This window comes from Lissotriton helveticus, chromosome 2_1 (genome assembly GCF_964261635.1).
Source record: "Lissotriton helveticus chromosome 2_1, aLisHel1.1, whole genome shotgun sequence".
Taxonomy (NCBI): domain Eukaryota; kingdom Metazoa; phylum Chordata; class Amphibia; order Caudata; family Salamandridae; genus Lissotriton; species Lissotriton helveticus.
Genome location: NC_136059.1, coordinates 956176592 through 956202186, shown reverse-complemented (window position 1 = coordinate 956202186; position 25595 = coordinate 956176592). Strand labels below are relative to the sequence as shown.

General features: G+C 44.3%; 1 long non-coding RNA gene across 2 annotated transcripts in view; it reads right to left on the bottom strand.

The window, feature by feature from the left end:
* LOC144819556 (uncharacterized) overlaps window positions 1-20784 on the bottom strand; it is a 378156-nt gene extending 357372 nt beyond the window's left edge. For both annotated transcript variants that reach the window (XR_013607441.1, XR_013607442.1), the window contains exon 1: window positions 20601-20784. This is a non-coding gene — a long non-coding RNA (uncharacterized LOC144819556). The remainder of the gene's footprint in view (window positions 1-20600) is intronic.
* Window positions 20785-25595: the final 4811 nt, after the last annotated feature.

The window sequence follows — 25595 nt, the reverse complement described above, 5'->3', positions numbered from 1 at the left end:
GCGATTCCCATTGGAAGACAGATAGTCAGAATCCTGTGTTTTTCTAATGGGTTGGTGTCAGGAAACACCGCCTCTATTTGGGTGATTTTCTGTGCCAACCAGAATGGTATTTGTTCCCGTTTAGCCGGTACTTTACCTTGGCAGGACTGGATGTTCTGTGGTGTAATTTTATTTGTGTTCCCCTGGTGAGGGGTCAGCTGTGGGAGTTTAATCGCTGGCTGAATTGTTGAAGTCCGCATCACATACTGGACTAATTGTCTATGTATTTTTATTAATTGTTTTAGCTGTGTTAACAGCTCTGCTGCTGGCATCTCATTGATGTCTGGATGTGGTGTGTATCCGGCTAGGACCGGCCACGTTGCTCCTGGTCTACCTAAAGGACCGAGCCTGGTGATGTGATTATTATGTTTTAGGGCGCCATCAAATAAGAGCAAATGCTCTTGAAATTTGAGTGGTACTTCCACCTCCTCGAAAGGAGTGTACTCATTAGGAGGTTCCTCTATTTTGTAATAGTGGAAGTACTTTGTTACAGCATTTGCTGCTGGAAAATGTATCCATGAATAGTATACCTCTGTCTGCCGATATTCGTGTGCCTCAATTACGAATATGACTGTGCCACCTCTAGGTTTTGATGACCGGGATGAGTATTATATCCTGGTCTGCTGCCTGCATGGTAGCATCAGCTGCTGCGAGTTCAGTTGCTAATCTAACTGCCTCTCTTTCATCCTCATTGTCTGACATGTTACTGACAGGATGGTTATTTCTTTTGTTTGCAGATCAGGTTTCTTATGGAAACAAAGGTTAGATGCACAATATTTTGGAACTGTTTATCCTTCAACGTTGACTATACCAAGAACCATACATAGGAGTTCCCTCCTGCGAGGTCTGGCGGATATAACCTTTCACCCACTCCAGACGTCTTTGGAGTATTGTGGGAAAAGGGGTCTGAGTGAGAAAGCACGACTGAGTTACTCTAAATGTCTTACGTTAGTTTTATCGCCCTTTCCAAACGCGTTGGGCGCCATGTAGTGTAGTTCCTATCATCCCAATAGGCTCTGCGCATTGGAATAATACCTACAGCAGTAAAGGCCTAGACCAGACGTTAACTAGGTCTACTACTGTCGATACTAGACTTAAAGTTTTGGGTTTGCCAGCTTAGCTCAGAGTTCACTAGAAACTTTCTCGAATGTTCAGGAAAGAATTAACTCCCCTGATTAGACAAGAAGGGATTTAGTTTCTGACAACCATAGAACATGACAACTTTGCTCTCCCCTAATCAAGAGTATATCTCGAGAGTCGTGTGAACAAAAGGCAATTTATTTTACTCAGTCAGTACGTGCATTCTTAGTCTCATCAGAATGTAGAGAAAAGGAAGAGACGGGCGTGTTCAATAAAAAGGTGTTATTTATTGATCAGTCTCTTTTCTCGTACAAGAGAAATGGATCGATATTATTGCAATACTTATAGTTAAGTAAAGTGCATACATTAAAAGCAATAGTATAAAATAATACTGTAAAAACATTGATATGGTTTCTAAGCCATAAGATGTTTTAAAATGAATAAAATATATTACATACACATATACATTTGAATAAACGTACTCAACTGGTGTTTCTAAATACGCCTACCCCGTGTACCTGACCTAAGTCTAATACGAGGGCGGGAATAGAAAGTTACAGTTTAAGTTAAGTTTGTTTTTGCCAAGTGAATAACTTAAGAATTCTCTGTGAGGGGTTATTCAGTTCTGTACCTGGAAGTTAGGATGAATGAGGAATGGTATCTCTCTCTCTGGTCTCGATATTCCAGGCTGCCTGCGAGGGCTACCCAGAAACGCCGGGGCTGGATTTCTCGGCAGGAGAAGTCAGCGCGTCTCTCAGCGCGTCAGGAAGGCGGGGCTGCTGCCAGCGGGGTCTGCTCTGCTCTTGGCTTCGGCAAGTATGGCTGCTCCGTCTCGTCACCACGCGTGTGTTTGCATAGGGCAAGATCGGTAATATTTATACCTTTAAGGTGCCGAGATTGACGTAAGGATGGACATAGATACGTCAATAAGGATGTCATACGACTTGCTCGTTAGCACATTCTTTTACTGAAGTTCTCGGTGAAATCAAAACAATGGCCGCAGGGTTTTGCCCAGGTTGTCATAGGTTTGATTTGTTATGAGAACTCCGTATGCCTTATCAGGGGCTGGAGGAATATCGCTTGTCTAATTAGATCGCAAGCGTTATGACCTAATCAGATAACACGTTCCTGTGCCGTAGTGTGACTGCGTCAGATAACGGTATCTGCATCATGGGGATTTTCTGCCTCATGGGCTGATTACTAGTTAACTTGTTAGTTTACTAACCAGAATAGGGTCAGGAATAGGGGGATCGATTCAGGACCTATAGGAATACATCACAGCACGAGGGGCGTGTGTATGCTGTAATTACAGATAAAACAAGCATTTACAATGCAACGGTTTCGCCTTTGAAAAAGTTAGAGCTATTGGCATTGTAAATGACAACATTTTTATTTATGTGTTGGTTTTCAAAACAGATAAATAAATGGCACTGTCATTTACAATGCCAATAGCTTAATCTCTCTGGTCTGCGGGGAATCTCGTGTGGCGTAGTTATTAAACGCGCACCTGGATGGATGGATGGATGGGTTTGGAGGTGGATGGATAGGGAAGGGTGGACCAAAGTAATGGTGAAATACTGAATGACGGATTAAAAAGAGAGAATTGACCACAGAATGTAAAGGTTAAAAGGTGGACATTAGCAGGTGAATGGTAGGATGAAAAGATGAATGGATAGATTGATGTATGAGACAAGATGGGGAGGGTCGAGCTGCTTCATTTGCTTGGTGCCATAAAAGCTTTGGTTTGAAGTGGGGGTATTTTCATTTTCTGACTATTGCGTTGATCAAAAATATATAGTATTGAGCCAAAAAACAGCAATTAACAGCATGGTATGTAGAAGGTGCAACTATTACAAAACAAGGAAATGTTAACATGTCATCGTGTTTGGCTTTTATTTTGTGTAAGTACTTAACCTGTTTTATTTATATAAACACATTTTTCATGTGTTGTGGTATGTGCTGCAACTATTAAAGATGTCATTAAGTATCATCATGTCTTCCCTGTAGCCCCGCTCACTCACCACACCTCTAGCTCATTTTAATGAATACCTACACTTATTTTTGCTGATTTAAAGCATTGCCTAGAAGAGTGAAAGACTGCACAGGAAAGTGGCATGGAAAGATCTGGGGTGATGGAGACACCCCTCTCACAGAACAGTAATATTTAATTCAGTCGCACTTTTCAAAAATGAAAATTTTTCCACATTTAATTTTAATTTACATATTTTAAGCCAAGCCACTTTGAAAAGATTGCAAGATACGTTTCTTTGCCCACCCTTCTTCAAGAACCGTCTTTTTCTCCCCACCATCACCCCTAAAAAAGACCACCTTTTTCAGCCCATCTAAGCACTGCTGAGTGTTGTGTCCTAACAAATATGGAAGCTAGGATTCTAGACTCCCGTAACTAAACCGGACACCCAGAGAGAGAAATCTAGTTTCAACACTGCCACCAAGTGCTCTCGCGTAAGGGGTGACACCTTAAGCTTGTCTTTACTTTTGAGCAGTTTATAAGCTGTGGTTTATGTGCCTATCATTAAAACCTAAAACAAAACTACAAGCCCCAAAATACAACGCGCGTTTGGATAAAATGCAAACAATGGGTAAAGGTGCTACACTTAATGAGGGGGCATTCGGTGGCCGTGTCAGACTGTGACTGCACTGTACTCAGTCAATAGAAGACACAAGACTCAAGTAGGCTTCCAGAATGTATGATGTTCCGATTTCAACCTCAAACGCGACTTTACTTCGTAACCGCTCACTCGCACACATGCCACTTTACCCCTGCCTATTATTCAGATGACACTCATGCTCGCAGGACCAAGCCATGCATCTTGAAGGCAGAAAAGTCACTTTGCTGATAGAATTGGAGATCAGGAGTCGGGACTGTGCAGAGTGAACACTGGTGACTTTGGAGCCAAACAATGTCACCATTGATGAGCGATCACAGCCCGGACCCTAGGGAGACCCCGGCAGCAAAGACAGATCATTCAAATGTAATCCGCTCCGCAGGGCAGCCCTGGTCACTGAAACAGAAACAATTTGATCGGGCAGCCATTTTACCTCCTCCCCCTCACACACACACCCCCACACCCCATCTGGCACAGCGACCCTTGCTACCTGCACCCACAGACAAGCAAATAGGAGTGGCCACCCTCAGAATCACCCGCCCCCGTGCACCACTTGGAACCTGCGCCAGAATACCGTCCCGTCCCTCTGAGTAAGGTTGTATGACATTTGGAGTCAAGAGCAGCTGTCCAGGAGGTTCAGCTTGCCGTTAATATGAAAAAAACAAGCGGGCAACACAGCGCTTTACATGAGCAGCAGCATTTAGAAGGCACAAATGGGAGAGGCGGGAGGGGGCGGTGCTTAATTGTAGAAGGCACGAACGGGAGAGCGAGGGAGGGGGTGGCGCTTTTGTAGACGGCACGAATGGGAGAGCGCGGGAGGGGGACAGCGCTTTACATGAGCAGCAGTTATGCAAGGCACGAACGGCAGGGCGGGGTGGGGGGGCCGAGACAGGAAGAAAATGTGTCTGTGCCTGGGAGGCACTCCATCAACATCACAACATCACGTGCTTCAAATAAACAAGACAATGCATCACAGAGACTTACGTGGGGGGTGGTGGGGCAGAGAAGAATATGGCATGCAACACAGATCGAGGGGCTCAGAAGCATACGGTGAGACAGCAACATGGAGAGTGGGGGCAGAGAAGCACAAGGCAAGAGCAACACAGAGACCGGGAAGAGAAGTAACCAAGGGACTAAACTTAAACAGAAGGCGCGGGCACATTTTTTAGCAAGTCAGGTCCCGGGCCGGCCAGCCAATCACAGCGCGGCCCGGGGAATGAAGTCATGGGGGTGTCCCGGCCGGCAGCCAATGACAGCGCGGCCCAGGACAAAGGGGCGGGACTTAGAAAAAGCCAGAGAAACGCCCCCGAATCGCATTTTCACGGGAAAGCGTGATTGACAGCCTCTGTCTCCCAATGGCTAGCCTCCATTTATGGAGCTAGCCAATGGGAGACAGAGGTTGGACCAAAGCCCCATATGTAGGATCATGAGATTTCGCCCTGGGCGGAGCAACTGCTACGCAGTTGCAACGCCAGGGCGAAACCTAAAAAAAGAATAGTAATACACAGAATTGTAGATGGGTAACTCAATAATGTGGGTGTTTTTCAGCAAGAGGTTCTGAATGACCCAGAAAAGCAAGGCCTGACAAAACACAAACCTCCTTGAAATAGCCAAGGTGGCTCCCGCAAACACTCACAGCGGTATCTGCTCTGCCCACTCTGGCTAGCATCAAGCACAGGAAATAAAGGCATTACTGGACCTACGAGGCGCTGTTCTGCCGCTGCCATGAACGTGCATCGTTCTCGGGGCCCAGACAAGATTTCAGCCTCTTCGCGTCACCTTCATAAATACACGGTGCGTGGGGCACGTCGGCGATCTGCAACGAAACACACTGCCTCTCGGCTGCAGCTGCGGAATGGAATAATAAAGTGCGTACCCACTAATTAGAAGGCAGTGTCTACCGCTGCCAGTAAAACAACCAATCCCAGTGGGCGGGACCAAAAGTGGACAGGGTGGCAACCAGGAGGGATTAAAATACCTCCGGTGCAATCATTGCACCCGCTTTTGCATAATTTGTGACGCCAAACGACGCGCACAAATGAAAACTTCAGGCGGAGTAGAAACACAACTTCAGAATCTGTATTGAGTCCAAGAAGCTCTCGAATGCCAAGGGCAGCGCATGCGCGCTGCTATCGCCAGCCGAGACCTAAAAGGTGCTGCAAAGTGCACTGTTCATTTTCAGCAGCTCTGGCTGTGTCCTGAGGCATTAAACTCTTAGCACTCTAAAGCACATAACAGTGCAATATATACTCTTCAGAATAAAAACTTAAAAACTGAAACACAAAAATAGACATTTTTAAATTTCAAAATGCTTTTATTGAAAATAAATTTTTACATATACAAAAACAAAACAGTTGTCTTACTTTGTACTGTTCTTACAATGTTGCGGCGTGGTGGGGGCCTAGAGAGAGAGCATTTTCATTATTGCCAACACATGAAAGATAATGTGTTTGAATAAACATCTCATCTCTGTGCTTTGAATGAGTGATAATATGTTAGTATATCTCTTCCTCAGAGGATTCTGTGTCAAAGTTCATATGATGTAAATTTCTCTGACCTCACTTGGTCAGAGAGTGGTTATGTGATGCCACTTCTGCTACCCCATGCATTTTGGTGAATTGAGTAGGCCTAGTCAGAGTTTGCAGGGTTCCGCGTAGCAGCAGAGTACATTTGGTCATGCCGCTCGCTATGATTTTCAGCGACGGGTGTTTGTCCCTTACTGTAAATTCAGCGCTTACTGCACCATGAGCAGCGGAAGAGGGCGCTGCTTCTTTTCTACCTCTCGAGTAGACTTTCTACTCAAGCGGCAGCTTTCTCAATGCGAATGGAAGGTTTGTCAATGCAAGAGGTCTTGACCAAATTGACGTTGGCGAGCTTTTTTTGCAACTCTGTGTGCTCTGCAAGCGGAGTTCACTGCCGAGGCATAGAAATAATGTCTATCTCAATAAACAAATATGTGTGAGCTGCGAAAAGGCTAAGTTACTTTAAAGAACGTGAAGAAAAGATGCTGTGCATGAAGGAGTACCATCCTGGAGTAAGGAGTTATCCGTGATGCAGCTGGTTGTTACCAAGAGCAATTGCTTTTTATCTGCACACTCACTGCATGCAGACTTAGGAGTCTTTATCAATTTGAGGATTACCTCTTTCTGGAGATATAGACCCCAAAGAGAAGGCACATGACTGAACATGCATGTGGCATACCCGCATCTGGAATCTTCATCTCCTAGGCTTCCAATGTATTTTGGATCATTCTAAGGAACTGTGAATAGTGAAACCAGCCGTTAAGAGTATGTTTTAGACAGCAAAGGGTCGTCTCTATTACTTTATTATTATCGGTATTCTTCGTGTAAATGTTAACATGACTCTTTCCATCGTTGATCATTGATCGACATTGAATGGATTCTTGCACAGCTGAAGGTCATTTCAGACGTGTTTCAATGCATCAACTAAGCCCATTGGTCGTTGTCAGGCATACATTCAATGCTCAGAAAGATTAAAACTCAATCGCAGACGGTGGCAGAGTCCGCACCACATATTTAGGACACGCCTTGATGCGCTCTCTGTACATTCATCTTCCTTTTATTTGGGTTTCAGATAACGATCAGAAGCCTGCAGATACTGGCACCTACACTAACAGCTGATAACATCACCCAGAGCCTGCGGTCAAACATTCAAAGCAACAGGAATGTGAGGGGGCAGGGAATGTTCTGGCCACTATTAATCTAACAGACAAGGCCTTTGGCGTTCATTCCGAGCATAGCTCTGCTTGTCACATTCCTCCTTTAAAACATTTTTTGGGGTGTTGCATGGAGGTTTTTTTAAGTTAATTAATATTTGGAGAAACGTATGTGTAGAAATGTAGATTGCATTCCGTGCTGAAATGAGCTCGTAGTTAAATACCCTAAAGTAAGTTTCTACTGTGGCAGTTGTAAGTTACTGGTAATTTTGAAATATGTTCATAAATTAGTTAGAAACATAAACATGCCAGCATCCTGGAGCTAAAGTATTTGGTAGTTCGACAAGAATCAAAGCGACCATTTCTGCTGAGTGAGGATTTTCCTAGAGCAGAGGAAAGACTGCTTTTTGTCAAGCAGTGTACAAGCATGCATCATGCAACCTCTTACTGATCTCAACAAGAAATACAAGATGGATACAAAGTCCCCAAAGACTAACTCTTCCATGATGCTAGATAGCATAACTCATTCCCCTCCCCTCGGCCCCCATGGACCCATTAAGAGGGTTGCATTATTTTCTTGATTTTTAGCCCTGGCCTTTGTAACCGCTTTAGCTGTCTCACCAGATATTGTTTTTTCAAATAAATGTCAAATGTCAAATCAACTTTATTCGAATGTCATAGACATTCATAAAAGTGCAGTAAAAAGACAATTAAAACATTTTATAACTATTTAAAAAAGCAAAGAATTATGGCAACGTACAACTGATTTGAACAATGCTCTCACCTTGAAACAAACCTCCCCATCATTGAACATTTGTAGATAACATAATGCGGCTCTACACTTAGTAAATCTGCATTTCCCTAGTAGACATGTGCATGGCACTGTGTATTAAAGCCTTTCCCCTTAGATGCAGGCACAGAGAGAAAGCATATCATTGGTGGCCTCTCTTTACTGCTCATGTGCATGGTTTACATAATTCTCTAGGTATACTAGTATAAAGCAAAGACTTGATTCATGTTTAAACATACAGCCATGATTTGTGGTCATTTTCCTCATCCTTTTAAGTTTACCCTCATACTTGTGAGAACTTCTCCAAGTATTCCAGCTTGGTTGGCATCTTCATTCCTCACTGCACCGTTCAACACATGGTCTCATTGTTTCTACAAACTAATGTTCTCCACAGGAATACTTGTCTATAGGTAGAGTTCCAGAATCATAAAATTAGACTTAAGACATGAAGCAGCAAAGTACTCACATACACTCCGGGTTGCCTGTTGGGTGATGTAAAACAACACATTTTCTTGCTTACTCATAATCTCAAAATACTACTTTCATGCAGCTACCAGACCAGGGCCTGATTATTCACTTTGCTACCTTAATCCTTCAGTTTGAGAAAGTGGATTATTATTTTGGGTGGATGGTAGTCCACCATGAGTAATAATGGAACTCTCCATGTTAGGTCCACTAAAGGCTTCAGTAATTTAAACCTGAGCTTAACCCCTGGTAGCTTTTGGGTGTCTCTGTAAGGGCCAGTAATGCATGGCACAGCACACTGGATAGTGGACACCAATCAGCCTCCTTTCATTCATGATCACGAGGTCCGGACCCCTTGGTTCTTTATTACTTTTCCCCTCTTATGTCACGGGTACAAGCATTGTGGATAACCATGTCGGGGTCTCTACTACATCACCCCTCCATCATCGTGCACCAGCACAACATTCCTCGTTTACCCAGACAACAACACATAAAACTAAACAAAAAGAAAAGAAAAACTCGTATTTCTACATACCACAAACACCTTCATACCTAGGTGTCAAAGTGTGAGGGACAATCATAACTGCAAACCAGAATGAAATGAACAGAGTCATCTCCATCAGTTTAGGACAAAATCTTTCAATTGGATGGACACCACTGGATGTGGTCTGAGATGATATCTCTCCATCCCTTGCCAACATGAAGCAGCCTCAGATTACCATGGGTCTTCCTGGTTTCAGAGGGACCTCATTAACCAGGCTATCGCTGGAGATGTCCTTTGTTCGGTTGTCATGTGAGATTAAGAATCCGGGGACTGCTGACAGCCATCAGCATCCATATGTTGTGCCATAGTTGAGATAGGAATGCCGCCTCTTAGATGCCTTGGGGCATCATTATCGTTCCCCCAGTCCTCCACTTCAGGCACACGTTGGTGATCATCTGGCCGGAGGGATGGTTGCCTGTAGAGCTTAAAGAAGGATACATTCCTGCTGATTGTCTCACCACCTTTCCTTGCAGTGTTCATGGTCTCTTTCACAGTGCTCAAACTTCAGGGGTCAATCTCAAAAGGCAATAAAAACGTACTCCCAGGATGTTAAATTCTTGACAAGCACCAATTCGCCAACGCAGAGATGCCTTTGTCAGGGTCGTCTTTTCCTAGCCATTTGGTCATTTTGTACATGGCATTGACGTAATGCTTCATCTGCTTTATCTCGAAGTGACGATGGTTCCACCACATGAGGGATGGTGACGCCCACCATCCTTTTCATACAGAGTGCTGGAGCTCACCTTTGTTGTGGAATGCGGAGTGAGGCCATATTCTCTAAGGAAAGCGTACAGAGCACATTCCATGTTTTGACCATTGGCTAGGGCAATTCTCAGGACTTTGTTCAAAGTTCATATGAAGCGTTCCTCTTCACTGTTTGCCTGCGGCCAATTGAGAGTGATCTTCCAATGATGAACACCTCAGGATATCCTATAGTCAGTAAACTCCTGACTGGAAAAAAGGGGGCCCATTATCAGTCTGGAGCTCACTCAGCAGACCATGAGTGGCCATGACCTTCTCCAGTGATGGTATCGTCAGGCCAGCTGTCACCAACTCAAAGATCTCAACTTCAGGGTATTTCGAGTGTTCATCTATTATCACTAGAATGTGCCGGTCATTTGGTAAGCTCCCAATGTTAGCGCTGGCTCTGTGCCAGGGAAATGGAGCAATGGACTCTGAAATGAGTGTGCAGAGGAATCCGCTCGACAAGCAGGTTGACGCAGCAGGCATTGGCTCACTGACTATTCCACCCGGTCATCCAAACCAGGGAACCATACTTTGCACCTCAGTAGTACATAAAGAAGGGTCCCAGTGACACGTGGTATAATTTAGTTACTTTAATTCACAATATAAAGACATCGAAGCACATTGCTATTTGATCACAATGGGCTAAACCAAATTCACATTAGAAAAAACATTTTTCATAGTGCCCCAAGGGAACCAAGAAAGTAGAGTGAAATTAGTGATAAGAGAAAGTGGTGCAAGAATAAGTGACAAAGAAATTGGCAAATTTAAACATAAATAAAGTGGCTTCAGATCCCTGAGCCAAGCTTGGGACAACTAATTTCCCAGAGTATTATTGATCAATAAACATGTATAAGACGCTGATACTTAATATCCTAACTAGTGGTGGCGTCCACTGATATGGAAGAAAAAGTAGCCGTCGACGTTTCGACCCCTGAGCTACAAACGTAGGCGTAGTTGACACCTTACACCGGGGTCTTCATCAAGACAAAACCGTGAAACCAAAGGGCACACTAGGTATTCTACAAAAGTAAATAAAAGCATACATTAGTTAATACTCTCATACTCAATTGGAGAGAAATTAAGCGAACAAAACTTGAATTTGTCGTGACCACAGAGGTCAGATTAAGAATATTACCATGGTAAGTGGAATGTATTTTGTCCACAAAATTGGACCAGAGGGATCCAACAGCTCCGTTTAACAGATAAGTGTATCAATCGTCAATGAATTTCTGAAAAAATGAATGAAATCCCCAATGGGACAATTAATCACCTTCTCTGCATAATCAAATGTGGATTCATTCCTATCCCTTCCAAAGGATCTTAGCTTCCATCATTTAAAAACGATTAAAACACTGTGCTACAGGGCCAGTAGTAAACCAGTATATTATCCACACAACTACATAGTGGTGATAATTATGCATAACACTGAACAACTAACAGGGTCTTGGACATTCCGTAATAACGTGTGACATTCCAAATGTTAGTTACTTTATGAAGGGGCATCATAGATCAGAACAGGTTTAGCTACGTCGCCAACAACTGCTCCCGGCACAGGATGGTGCTGGGGGTGGAAACGGCGGCCGAGCAGGTCCAATCCTTGACAAAAGAAATTGCAGCACTAAGAGCAGACATTCTTGGAGATACCACCTTAACTAATGCTAAGACAGCACTAGAAACCCTGGTTGCCACATTAAAAGACTTTGATGTAACCACTCAAACAAAAAAACTAGAGAAACTCGCTAAAGATCTAAGAGCATTTGATAAAAAGACTGTCTACCCCTACCTCCAACCGGACTACTACAATCAGGACCATCAGGGTCGGTTTGCCAATCGGGGTAGAGGAGGTTACAGGGGAAGGAGGAACTACACCACTTTTTCTGATTCTTCGTATAGTTCAGGAAGTGAATCAGAACAGGCTGCACCTGGACTTGCATACAATTGCCAATACCAGGATTTTGGTTACCCACATTACCCACCACCACCTCATTTTTTAGGCCAAGGCCCAGGCCAATGGAGACCACCCCGGGGACGTGGCAATTGGTCCCGTGGCCAACAACGGGGCCAACAACGGGGACAAATGTCCAATACCGGCAACCAGAATGGAGGCAGAGGGGGAGTACAGAAGCAGGTGACGTTCCGCCCGGAAACTCATGGGGAGATCTCCACGAGGAAGAACACTTACCGGTGGTAATTGCTCCACCTGTACACGGAACTCCTATAACAACAGTAAGAACTGCCTCAAACCCAATCATAAATATCTCTAAATATCAATTATCGGAGGAGGAGAATAAGGTGTTGAGTAAAGGTCTCTCGTATGTGCCAACTACTTTGCCAAACAAATTCCAATTAAAAACTGAATTATACAGGTTTTTTAGAAAGATTCGCTTGAGGTATTTTTTCAGACACTCGAATTCCCAACAGAGACCGTCAGTAACCGGGCTAAGGGAACCATCAGTGTTCTTTCCACCATCCTATGCCATGAGTAATAAAATCCTTGCATTTGAGGATGTTGTCACCCGGGATGTGGAGAATATGCTATCCACACCAAAATTTACTAGATTCAACCTTAGTAAGGGGGAGAAACTAGCCCTTTCTGGCCTCAAAAACAACAATGAGGTAGTCATCAAGCCTGCCGACAAGGGCGGGACAATTGTGATCCAGGATATAGGTACCTTCAAAGATGAAATATATAGACAGTTACGGGATGGCATCAGTTACAAGAAAATCAATTACGACCCATCACGTGAGCTGGCTTCTGCTATTCTTGAAGTAACACAGAAGGGCCTGGATGAGGGTTTTCTATCTGAGCCAGAGTTTAAATTCCTCAACCAAAGTCACCCACGGCTTGCAACTATCTACACTTTACCGAAAGTGCACAAAGGCCTAGACAACCCACCCGGACGCCCGATCGTGTCCGGGTGCGGTTCAATGCTGGAACCTCTTTGCCAATACATAGATTTCTTTCTGAAACCTTTGGCCAGGCAAACAAGAGCCTATCTCCGTGATACTACCCAAGTAATTAACTTGATGGACCAAAGACCCTTTGACCCTTGTAAACAAAGACTAGTAACGTGTGACATTGTGTCAATTTATACTAGTATTGCACAACAGGATGCTATTGCTGTGATGGAGAAATGTTTAGACACAAGCACGGCTCCAGTTCAAGTTCCATCCAAGTTTATCTTAGAGCTTTTGGAGCTTGCAATGATGAGGAATTGTTTCATGTTCCAAAATGAATTTTACCTCCAAACCAAAGGAGTGGCTATGGGGGCCACTTTTGCTCCAAACCTGGCAGTATTATACATGGATGACTTTGAGAACAAATTCATTTTCAGTGACAGTAATCCATTTGGCAGGCAGGTGGATCTGTGGGTTCGGTACATCGATGATGTGCTGTGTATTTGGAATGGCACACAGCCTGATCTAACACTGTTCCATACTTGGCTTAATACCAATAGTACGGATATCCAGTTCACCATGGAATCAAGCAGCGACAAAATCCCATTTTTGGACATCACGATTTATGTCAATGAAGAAACAAATCTTTTGGAAACCACACTGTTCCGAAAACCATCAGAAAGGAATTCCCTTTTGGAATACAGTAGTCATCATCCGAGAGGTTTGAGAGACAATTTACCTGTGGGTCAGTTTTTTGGGATTCGCAGGAATTGTTCGGACAAGGCAAACTACATGAAAGAGTCACTAGAACTCTCTAACCGTCTTTTAGAACGGGGATATCCGGCACGTCTGGTGAAACGTGCACGGAAGAGGGCATGGTACAATCCACGAGACTCACTTTTAACAACAGATGCCAAAAGGGATGCATCCCTTGATCGATTAATCTGTGTGACGACTTTTTCGACTCGAAGTAATGAGATTAAAAGCATTATAAATAAAAATTGGAGTCTAGTGGCAGATGATATTGAACAGAAGCCCCTCCCTTTACACTCCTTCAAGAGGGCACGAAATATAAGGGATGAGGTTGTTCAATCATTCTTAAACATACCCCCCAGTCCTACTATTCATTCCTTGTGGAACTTATCACCAGTAAAGGGCCACACCAGATGTGGGACATGTGCGGCATGTCCGACAACAATACCAACAAAGGATTTTTCGTATAGAGGTCGTTCATTTGCATTAAAAACACATACGAACTGTAATACGTCAAACGTAATTTACGTCATCAGATGCCCATGTGATCTGGCATATGTGGGCCAGACTCAGCAAAAAGTAAAGGCCCGGATCCTACAACATGGTAGCAGAATCAGGTGCATGGTACGTGGTGCCCCTTTGGTAGACCATTGTGCTAGATATGGCCATACCCCTGATACCCTACAATGGTTGGTACTAGAAAAGATAATCCTGGGCCCAAGGGGTGGGAATATTGCACAAATTCTCACACTCAGGGAATCCAAGTGGATGACAATTCTGGATACCATTAAAAATGGGTTGAATGAAGCAGATAGCAGTCATGCGCAATTGGCCAGATTCGGCCGCTGAAACAAAATTTCTCCAAAATGATTGACCTTCACCCTCCTGTGTGAGAGGTGCGTCATCTTATATTGGGCCTGTTTGTTAACATTGCCTAGGGCACTTAGTAAAGTATGTTACCTTATTCCTCCAGTCTCCAAATTGAATGACCTTCACCCTCCTGTGTGAGAGGTGCGTCTTCTTCATTGGGTCTGGTCTGTAACATTGCCTACTGTACTTAGTTAAGGTATGTTGCTTCACCCTCCTGTCTGAGAGGTGTGCGGCTGACCTGTATTTTTGCAGCTAAAGATGCTTTTTACTGACAGTCTTTTCCTCCTGTCTCCAAATTGAATGACCTTCACCCTCCTGTGTGAGAGGTGCGTCTCCTTTATTGTGTCTGATCTATAACATTGCCTACTGTAGTTAGCTAAGGTATGTTGCTTCACCCTCCTGGTTGAGAGGTGCGCGGCTGACCTGAAGTTTTGTAGCTAGAGATGCTTTTTACTGACTGGCAACTCCACATCTGTCAGAATTATATGTGTGAGAATAACCATGGCAGCTCTGTAATTGTCAAAAATGTCATGTTTAATAACGACCATGTGGACACTATCGAAATTTCTGATTGGAAATGGTACTGGTTTAATTTTTACATAATTTTTCCACATACCCCCAATACATGTATTGTAATTAAGAATTTCTGTTTTAACTAACTCGACTATCTGGTGTTAACTAGGATGATATTTCTCACTATATTTTGAGGTCACCTTTGTAGTCTTTTAATGACAGCCCGGTCGTAGTCCTATTTCGATAGCCACGATTCTAAACTACTAGTGGTGTTGGTAGGCGGACGCCCCGGAAGTGACGAGCACTTTTAGACTGAAAAGATTCTATTTCCGCATTGATACCAACATTGCGGTTTCCCGGTGATTGTTCCCGAAAAGGATTGCTAGACACATGGACGTCTAGGTGGATTTACGGTCGAGATAGGTATGCTGTCACGTTAATCCCCGCTTTATTAGTCGAATATGTCTCTCATGGTTGCAGGCTTCTTAATTGCTGGGATAACGCGACCTTTCTCTTGTAGGACTGCTCGGATTCGTGCGAGAATTAGTCACACTCCTGTAATTGTTTATGCGAAATCTTCAGCCGCAATAGGGTATGTAGTCCTTTCTAAACTATTGGATTCTACAAAATTTTTATCAAAGGATAATTTGACGTTTTATTTATCGGCACTTTCTTCCTTTCTGTGATTTACGGTTAAAGGTCTAGAGGTGGCGCTTATGCACGTTAGAACCATGAATGTTTAGAATTCAAGAAAGACCGAGAGTAAGGTAATGTGGCTTTGTATATTCCTTTCTAAATCGTGAAAACAGGTTTGAACTAGCATCTCCCTGTATGAAATAACGTATTGATACATTCAAGAATGAGGGTGAGAATGTTGTTAATAGCTTTATATCCCAGTCAGATATGATTATTCATTGTATATATCGGTCTACATGCGCAGACCTTATTAATTGATCTATGATGCCCCTTCATAAAGTAACTAACATTTGGAATGTCACACGTTATTACGGAATGTCCAAGACCCTGTTAGTTGTTCAGTGTTATGCATAATTATCACCACTATGTAGTTGTGTGGATAATATACTGGTTTACTACTGGCCCTGTAGCACAGTGTTTTAATCGTTTTTAAATGATGGAAGCTAAGATCCTTTGGAAGGGATAGGAATGAATCCACATTTGATTATGCAGAGAAGGTGATTAATTGTCCCATTGGGGATTTCATTCATTTTTTCAGAAATTCATTGACGATTGATACACTTATCTGTTAAACGGAGCTGTTGGATCCCTCTGGTCCAATTTTGTGGACAAAATACATTCCACTTACCATGGTAATATTCTTAATCTGACCTCTGTGGTCACAACGAATTCAAGTTTTGTTCGCTTAATTTCTCTCCAATTGAGTATGAGAGTATTAACTAATGTATGCCTTTATTTACTTTTGTAGAATACCTAGTGTGCCCTTTGGTTTCACGGTTTTGTCCTGATGAAGACCCCGGTGTAAGGTGTCAACTACGCCTACGTTTGTAGCTTGGGGGTCGAAACGTCGACGGCTACTTTTTCTTCCATATCAGTGGACGCCACCACTAGTTAGGATATTAAGTATCAGCGTCTTATACATGTTTATTGATCAATAATACTCTGGGAAATTAGTTGTCCCAAGCTTGGCTCAGGGATCTGAAGCCACTTTATTTATGTTTAAATTTGCCAATTTCTTTGTCACTTATTCTTGCACCACTTTCTCTTATCACTAATTTCACTCTACTTTCTTGGTTCCCTTGGGGCACTATGAAAAATGTTTTTTCTAATGTGAATTTGGTTTAGCCCATTGTGATCAAATAGCAATGTGCTTCGATGTCTTTATATTGTGAATTAAAGTAACTAAATTATACCACGTGTCACTGGGACCCTTCTTTATGTACTACGTAGCACCCAGGTCCCTTGTGACTAATTTGGTTAAACCCCCTTTATGTTTACTGATACTTTGCACCTCAGCCTGGTCTTAGTTTTGATTATCCCTTGGTGGGCAGTTTAGGCGCAGCTGACCACCTGTTTTTGCAGTGTTCTCGGAATAACCAAACAGGAGCCTCTCATCAAACCCCCTTACGATGAGACAGCAAGTTCAAAACAGATATTATGCAGCAATTCCAAAGTCTGCCATGCTTCGTCAGTACAATAGGATGCCTTTTGAGTGATGGCGTGCCAGGTCAATGCTGAGATTGCCAACTGGGGACACTCATCCAATGCGGTGGCCGTGATGATCTCTGCCAGGGAAATAGGCAGTAGCCTAGACCATTCCACCACCAGCCGCACATATTCTTCCAAATCCGACTCCTCACCAGCTGTGACTGCTCTTGCATGTTTAGAGAGATAATTTGCTTGATGTTGAGTCTCAGGTCAGTACACCATGAGAAATGGTACTCCTGCAAAGGAGGATTCATTTCTCTATCCTCTGTGGAGGTTTGGAAGATGAACCAGTGAACAGGGAAGCCAGTGGTTTGTGGCAGTATGGACATCGAATGGTTGGCCGGAGAGGTAGATGTGAAAATGGTGGCACCCCAGTGTACAGCAATGCCTTCTTTCTCAATATGAGAGTACCACTGCACAGTGTTTGTCAAAGCACGACTGGAATACGCCACCGGAGCCCAGTTCCTGTTATCATACTTCTGGGACAGGAAGGCCCCAAGGCCAGTGAGGATTGAACTTGCGTATGCCTGTGACACTGGTAGGCTCTAGTGCTGATTGAATGTCCTGGACCTTCATTGAATCAGGCATGGCCCCATTTGCAGAGAATTGGTTCCCAGGAAAAGCAATTTCGTTCTCGAGCAAAGCACACTATAGAGCCACTTCCATGTGGTCAGCATGCACTTTAGAGAGTTTTTGGGAACCTCCCATCATTAGTATATCGACCATATGCATTTCTGGGACCTGGAGGATGTTCTTCCTCAGCTGAATTGTGCCCAATGCTCATCATTTTACATCCAGCAGCATGCACGTACTGGCTAAGTGTTTTAGGCAAGCGCAAAAAGTGTCTACAGATTCCTTAGGCAACTACCGGGCTTGGCGCTGCAAAAAACGCTCATAGTTAGGATTTGCCAACTGCCACAGCCATAAAATACGTTTCCAGCCACTCATGCCAGCCCTTTCACCTTGCTGCCTGAGCAGATGGAGGGCCATCAACCACAAACAACTCAAGGGCGGTCACTGAGGCCATCTTAGTCGTTTATCAGCCCAACAGGAGCTTAAAAGAGAGCAGCACAGAACTCACCAGCCACACAAATCATGTGGAATAATCACAGAAGACTGTCCACCAGCTGGAGGGTGTTAATTACTTCAGCAGACCTCCGAACAACATCACAAGTCATTATGCACCATTCTGGGCCAGAGGAAAGAGCATTGTCCTGCGTAGTCATGACACAAGCACTGCATGAGACCTCCTGCACCAGCACCAAAGTACCTGCGAAACCAGATGCACATATTATGTGGGGAGCAGCCGAGCATCATGCTCTCATTGTCACCAGCAGGCCAGGAAACACCACACTTGCAGCACACCATGCGGCCTGGATTGAGACATGGGAAAATGGCACCCCTTAGGGGCACAGTATACTTTGGAAGATCTGACTGCCTTATGATGAGTACCTGGGAGCAGCAGGGAACACACCCCATCCGAGAGGCATGTTTATGTGAGGCGGCCCAACTCCACGGAAAACAGCAGCAGCTTCAACGCTGCGGGCAAAGCAACTGGAGACGCTCCCCGACTGCAAACGCTCGCAAAGATAGACACCCCACACCAGCGCAGCCGTCAGTGTGAGATTATGCAGGTGGTGAAACTGGGCAAAAAGGAATGTGGGTGTCTGGCAGCTTTTGTATCTCTGTAGCTTAACAGAAGGTCAGCCAATTCATCCTTGGAGTCCGCTTCTTGGTAATGGGTACCAGTTGAGGTAATTCCAACCCTTAGGGTTCTCGTCATAGCTCACACTAGCAGGTGCAGTCCTTCTTCAGTCTTCCACAGTTCCAGCAGTGTTTTGATGAGGGTACTGTGGCAAACTGGGCTAAAGAACGGTGATGGATCAAACCCAGATCTTTTGACTGGGTGTGAGTGTTTGATTGGTTCAGATGCTCCGTCCATCACCAGCCCCTTTTGTACCGCTTTGGCCGCCATAAGTGTGGCAGGGTATGCTCAGACGTGAGTCCCTTGCTCACTTTGCCACTGGATTCAAGCAAGCTGGGCTGAAGACGGCTGGAATGCCAGAAACCGGTCCTTGGAAGCTTGTTTCCGGTCCAGGGAAGGCATGGCTTGGCAGTTTGGGCTGGACTGTTCCCATGAGGCACAGGGTCAGACTGATTTGCATATAGCCATGTCTGAACTGGGGTGGCAGAGTGGGCTAAAGAACGTTGATGGATCAAACCCAGATCTTTTGACTGGGTGTGAGTGTTTGATTGGTTCGGTTGCTCCGTCCATCACCACACCCTTTTGTACCACTTACTATGGTAGTGACATCCTTGCCACAGTGAAAAACTAATTTGGATGTTTTTTACCATCAGGACATTTACATTTTAAATACCATGCACCCTGCCCTAGGGGCATTTAGGGTCTACCTTAGGGGTGACTTATACTGATTAAAAGGAGTGGTTTGTGCCTGGTGAAAGGTTTATTTCTCCAGGAAGAATTGGCAGTTTTAAAACTGCATACCCAGGATGCAATGGCAGGCCTGGAGACATGCATTGCATTGTCAATTTAGCGGTGGCTCAATATGTGCTGCCGTCCACTAATGTCATTTAACTTACAGGCCCTGGGTACTCTTTGTCACATACACTAGGGAATTATAGATAAGTTAAATATGCCAATTAGGAGCAGAGTCAATTTGACATATGTTTAGGGATCAGAGCACATAGACTGGGCGCTGGACAGCAGGGTCCCAATTTGCAGTATCTAAAACAAGCATTGGCATAGCCAATAGGTCTCGCCTTTGGGACCTTATAAGTGTTTAGCCATGCAACATTTGATGTTGTTGCCCCAAGGATATTGTGCTGGATAACTAAACACTTATAAGCTCCCAAAGGCGAGACCTATTGGCTATGCCAATGCCTACACATAAGAAACAGCCCAGAATGCATACATAAAGGTGTGTTTGAATGAAATAGGGAACATAATATCAAAAGGAGGGACACTGGTCGTCTTGTTCTGAACTGTCCGTCCTCTTTAACAGGGGAAGCAGCTGGACCGCTCACTGAGATCAGAAGACTTACAGCAGATTCTTACGCTAGCAGGTGCTGCCCTGCACACACCAAAAGTCTAAGTAAATTCTTGTGTGGAGTTCTGGCTCTACTACTCTTCGCTAAGTACAAGGTTCAACCTCGACTCCAAATGCGGGAGTTTCTTGCTCGTCACTACTGACCTAATGTCTCTGAGCTTAGCACAAAATAATACAGTTGCAAGTTAAATGTATGCCACAGCAGTTCGCCCAGTCACGTGCAAAGCAACCAATTTAACTGAAGGGCACGGAAGTACATCTCCCAACAAAACTGAGCCTTCTTATAGGCTGTGCGAGTTCCTCCCACACCTGCTATGTAATTTTTCCCAAATAATTCCCTACTTACGACTCTCCAAGAAGCGTATGAAATTTGATCTTGCCGATGGTGGTGTCCGCCTCGAAGTTGGGGAACACTTCACTGAGTAAGATACCAGGCATCTTGGCAGGAGAGGCTGGGGATAGTAGGCCGTGAGATGGAACTCTCGGCTCCTGATTGCCCTAATGCAGTGATGATAGAAGGTTCGCTTCGTTGACCGTGCTCATTTTATAATGTGGAAATGAGGGCGGCGAAAGGGGCGCGCTATATTCGCATTCGTCACCGAAGAGAAATAAATAGCTAGAGCGCTAACTTGTTTCACCTATGTACAAATAGTGTACGCCACTGAAGAAAGGAAACCTGAAACCTGGCTTTCAGAATGCAGCTTTTCCAAGTTATTTCATGCAATTTTCTTTTTTTTTTTTAAATGAGTAGATGAGGCTCAGTCAAGATCCAAGGAACGTGCCTGGCCGCTCGAGACTAGTCCGCGCATGAGAGACGGGAGGAGCAGAAGGTGATCCTGCGAGTGGTGCGCACGCGCGCTAGGGAGAGCAGTCTGCTCTTTTTTGAAGCACGTTTCCTACATCTAGTTTCTTTTATTTTTAACTCTTTTCTAGCAATATGCAATAATGATATCCTTTACTTTCTTAAATGTTCTACCTAAAGCAGTGTAATGTCAAAAGTACCATAATTTTAAATGCTCTTTTTAATAGTTTGTAGTATTACTTACACATTGAAGCCACACCTATTGGATTCTCTGTGTTTGTTCTTGCTTGACCAGAAGACAGAGCCAGTGCTTAATTTGTCCCTGTATTTGGAGTAAGCACTTGAGCTCATTTCTGTCACCCGAGACAAAAGTGCTGTAGCCTACTAAATTATTGCATCTTTTACTGTTCCGGACGTATTTTAGGATACCTGTAAAGGTTTATGTTGTGTACCTCAGACTACTGCACAAAAAAATCTTAAAACAGTCTTACCTCTGTTGGTCATGCAGCTAACAAGAAGCCATGTTTTTACACATGATGTACTTCTGCCAGGTTGACACTGGTTTCTGGATCACAGGCAGCAGTAAAGTTAGCTGCAATTTTATTTTGTACTAAGTCTCAAGATCAATACTAATATGTAATTTACCTGAAAGTGACATTGCAGTGTCCCCAAGCGTTCCAAGTACACATACTTATTCTGGAATAAGGGCCAAGACTTCCCTGACCCCAAGTTAGTTCTCAAGCAGCAGAGGCCTCAAAAGAGCATGTTCAGCTGAGGAAGGGCTCATGCTATAGTAAGGCACCATGTCTCCAAGTACTGAATAAACACTTTTATACCAATTTGCCAAGAATTGGTTGCATTACCTAAAAAAAGAATGACTCCTACTCGTAGCTGTGGTGAAATGTGTCACATGTCTGCTTCAGAGGGTTCAAGTGAGGAGGAAAAAGCCACAAATGGCATTGTGGATGGTTCTTAATTGAAGATGAAGAGGTTTACATGAGTGAGAAGAAAGACGCCCAAACTACTCTGAAACAGAGGGCTTGATTACGAGTTTAGGTGTTATTTATCGCACCTGGTAAATAACGATACCACAGGATACGTTATTTATTGGGTGTGATAAATAACACCTATTACGAGTTTGTGGGGAATAAGCTGGATTTTGGTGATTTTCCCACATTAAATTTCAACCGATTTCATCTGCCGAAATGTAATGACAGCTGAGGCATTTAACGCATCTGATAATTATTAGATGCATTAAATACCCCCCAACTGGTAATTCTTACTCGAGCAATCACCTCAAAATCAGGCTCAAAATCAGGCCCTGAGTAGAGAAACAGTCTAGAATACTCTTCCAGGTTGAAGAATGAAACAGGAAAAGCAGCTGCAGAAAAGAGGAGCAAACAATCAAGGACAATAAGTATCTAGGGCGGGTCATGAACTTGGTAAAAAACAAGGGAATCAAATACATTGAGACACATCATTCGTCAGCTCCAAGCTCCCTTACATATTAATAAAATAGAAAATGCCTTTACAATAGAATGGTTGAATACCATCTTGGACAGAGAGACACTGGCAGCACAGACTGGGAACATGACCATCTTAGTTGGGAATAAATATAACCCTAACCATATCCAATGTCACAAGAAAATGGGATTGTGTCTGCATGGCAGGCAGGCACAAGAAGAGGGATAACATGCCAGATATCCTTGGAGGGTGAGCTCAGACAGCCTACAGTATGTACCCTGAGTTCACAAACTGATGAATTCAATGAGGTACTTATGGGTACTTATGAGACAATAACTGCAGTAGAGTCGAGCTGATTCAGATAATAGTATCACTTTGAGCTAAGGGATATAGCACGTAGCGGAAATAGGTAGCAGAGAGGGCATTTGGAATAATTAATGAAGTAACAGAGACTCCATTGAGGTAGTTTATCAAGTAGCATGCTACGGTTTTTCTTAAGTGTATATTTAGACACAATGAATTATGGCTCTGTAACAATCACTCACTCTGTAAAACCTCAGGAAGAGCTGTATTGTCAGCTTGAAACATACTTGTTGGTGGAGTGATTATGGGGCATGTTGAACAGAATGCTCCTTGAACATAATTGTATTTGAGCAATTATTTAGTTTGATACCAAATTAACAGTTTGGAGATCTGATAAGAAGTGAGGGGCTTATTTATGAGCCCTTGCATCACTTTTCCCCCTCTGGTGCGTCACTTTTTGTGATGCACCAGCAGGGTAAAAAATGTGCCATGTGGCGTCATATGTACAAAGTGACGAATCTAGGTAGATGCGGCACTTTGTAAACCTCATTATACTTGCCCCAGGTATAATGTATGCAGGGTGGGCGTTTTGACGTAAGTAAGCCTCGTAGAAATGATGCAGTGAATTCTATGAGATTTCACTGCGTCACTTCTAGGGCGCAAATGCGTCATTATCTTACGGTTGCCTCACAGCAGGCGTAAGGCTGATGCAAGCACATTGAAATGGGACTTGCCCATGTTAAATGTCCCATTGCTGAAGGTGCGTCACTTTTGTGACACACGCCAGCAATGCGTCATTTTTGCGCCTATGGATACGTCAGAAATACTGATGTATCTGTAACTCCTTGCGACATGATGCGTCATTTTGTAAATATGAAGCATCCAGCATGTCGCAAGGAGGGCGCAATGAAAAGTGACGCATCGCTGCTTCCACGAAGTAATGCATCACTTTTCATAAATGAGGCCCTGTGTTTGCCAAAAGTTTCACAGAAAATAATTAAAGGCCTAGTTATGAGATTGGCGGTCTCACCCACAGTGGTGGTCCCTGGACTGCCAGACTGGCAGTCCACCTGCCGGATTACAACTATGGTGGTGGAACTGCCACAGTACCGCCACAACTGCCAGGGATCCCTGATCCCGCTGCGTTGGCACAGCAGTGTGAGGCTGTAATATGCTGAAGGTGCCGCTGTTGCACCGCCAAGCATATTAAGAATTTCCTCACTGCAACACTTTTCATGGTGGTGAGCCCGCCATGAAAAGGGTGGTGGTGAGGAAACTAAGGGGGCCCTACAAAGTCCCCTGTTGCCTCTGTGCATGAGGGGCACATATTGTACCCCCCTATATTTTTGCACGCCATGTTTCTGCATGGACAGAAATGCACAACATTGTGCATTTCTGTTCATGCAGGAACATGCTGTGGTGCTCCTACAGTGGTGCCTTTCTAAGGCTTTCCTGTGAGTCTTAGAAAGGCACTGCTGCCGCAGGACCGCCCGCCAGGATTGCAACTCGTAATTCGGCGGGCGGACTGACTATGGGTTTAGCAGTCTTGGAGCCGGGTGCTGGGGTGGTGGCTTGCTGCAAGACCGCCACACTTGTAATCAGGCCCTAAGTCTCATGTTGTGTAATTTCATATATTAGATAATATATAATGGATAAAATACCCCTTGCTGTACATTATAAGAATATTGTATTGCAAGTCACAAAGGAGTTCCATAACCATGTAGAGGAACTCCAAGGTGACTTGCAGTATCCTTATAATGGACACATAGGGGTCGATTCCGATCCGGTAAAAAGCGCTCCGAATTGCCATTCGGAGCGTTTTTCCCGTACGATTCATACCCTGCAACGTCCACCGTACGAACGACGAAGTACGATCCGTACCAGGAGCCGTACTCCATACGAATCGTACAGGGACCGTACGAATTAAATCCCCGTACGACTCTCCATCGGAACCCGCTGTACGCGACATCTGTACGGTTCGTGGCCGATTTTTACGACCCGGCAAGTACGATTCATGTTGGGTACGCACCGTATGACCCTTTTCCTACGGGAGCTGAAAACAGCCGTAAAAGCGGAGTTCGCCCCGAAACAGGTACGGAACGCCCCCCCCGGGTACGGCGCGTACACCCCATGATCGCAGGGGTATGGTGCGTACCCCTGCAATCATAGGGTGTACGCGCCGTACGCCCAGCGTACATGGGGTACGCACGTACCCCATGTACGCTGGGTGTACGGTGCGTACCCCATGTACGCTGGGTGTACGGCACGTACCCCCCATGATCGCAGGGGTACGGCGCATACCCCTGCGATCATGGGGTGTACGCACCGTACGGTGTGTATGTGAATGTGCGCTTTTCCGTATGGATGGCCCTTACCTGACGTGGACCGTACGACTCACGTTCTGGTACCCCGGTCGGGATCGTACTCGTCTGGTCATACGGCGTCTGTACGAGTCGTACGGAAACGGCTCCGGATGCGAGTCGTACGGCGGATTTTTTTACCGGATCGGAATCGACCCCCAGGAGGTACTTCATCCCATCTAATACATGGTTGCACCATCCATCACCTTTCCCATAAACCACTTAAAACCTTGGTGCATAGCTCTTTCATATGAAAAAACGAGCATGTTTGAAACAAGAAGAATAAAAATAAAACATTTAGTGCAAAATTAAGCACATCAAAGACCTGGTAGATACTTGTTGCAAACAGATATTAGAAACAGTTCAATGCTAGCCAGTTAAAAAAAAAAGCTGTAGTAGTTCGGAATGTGTG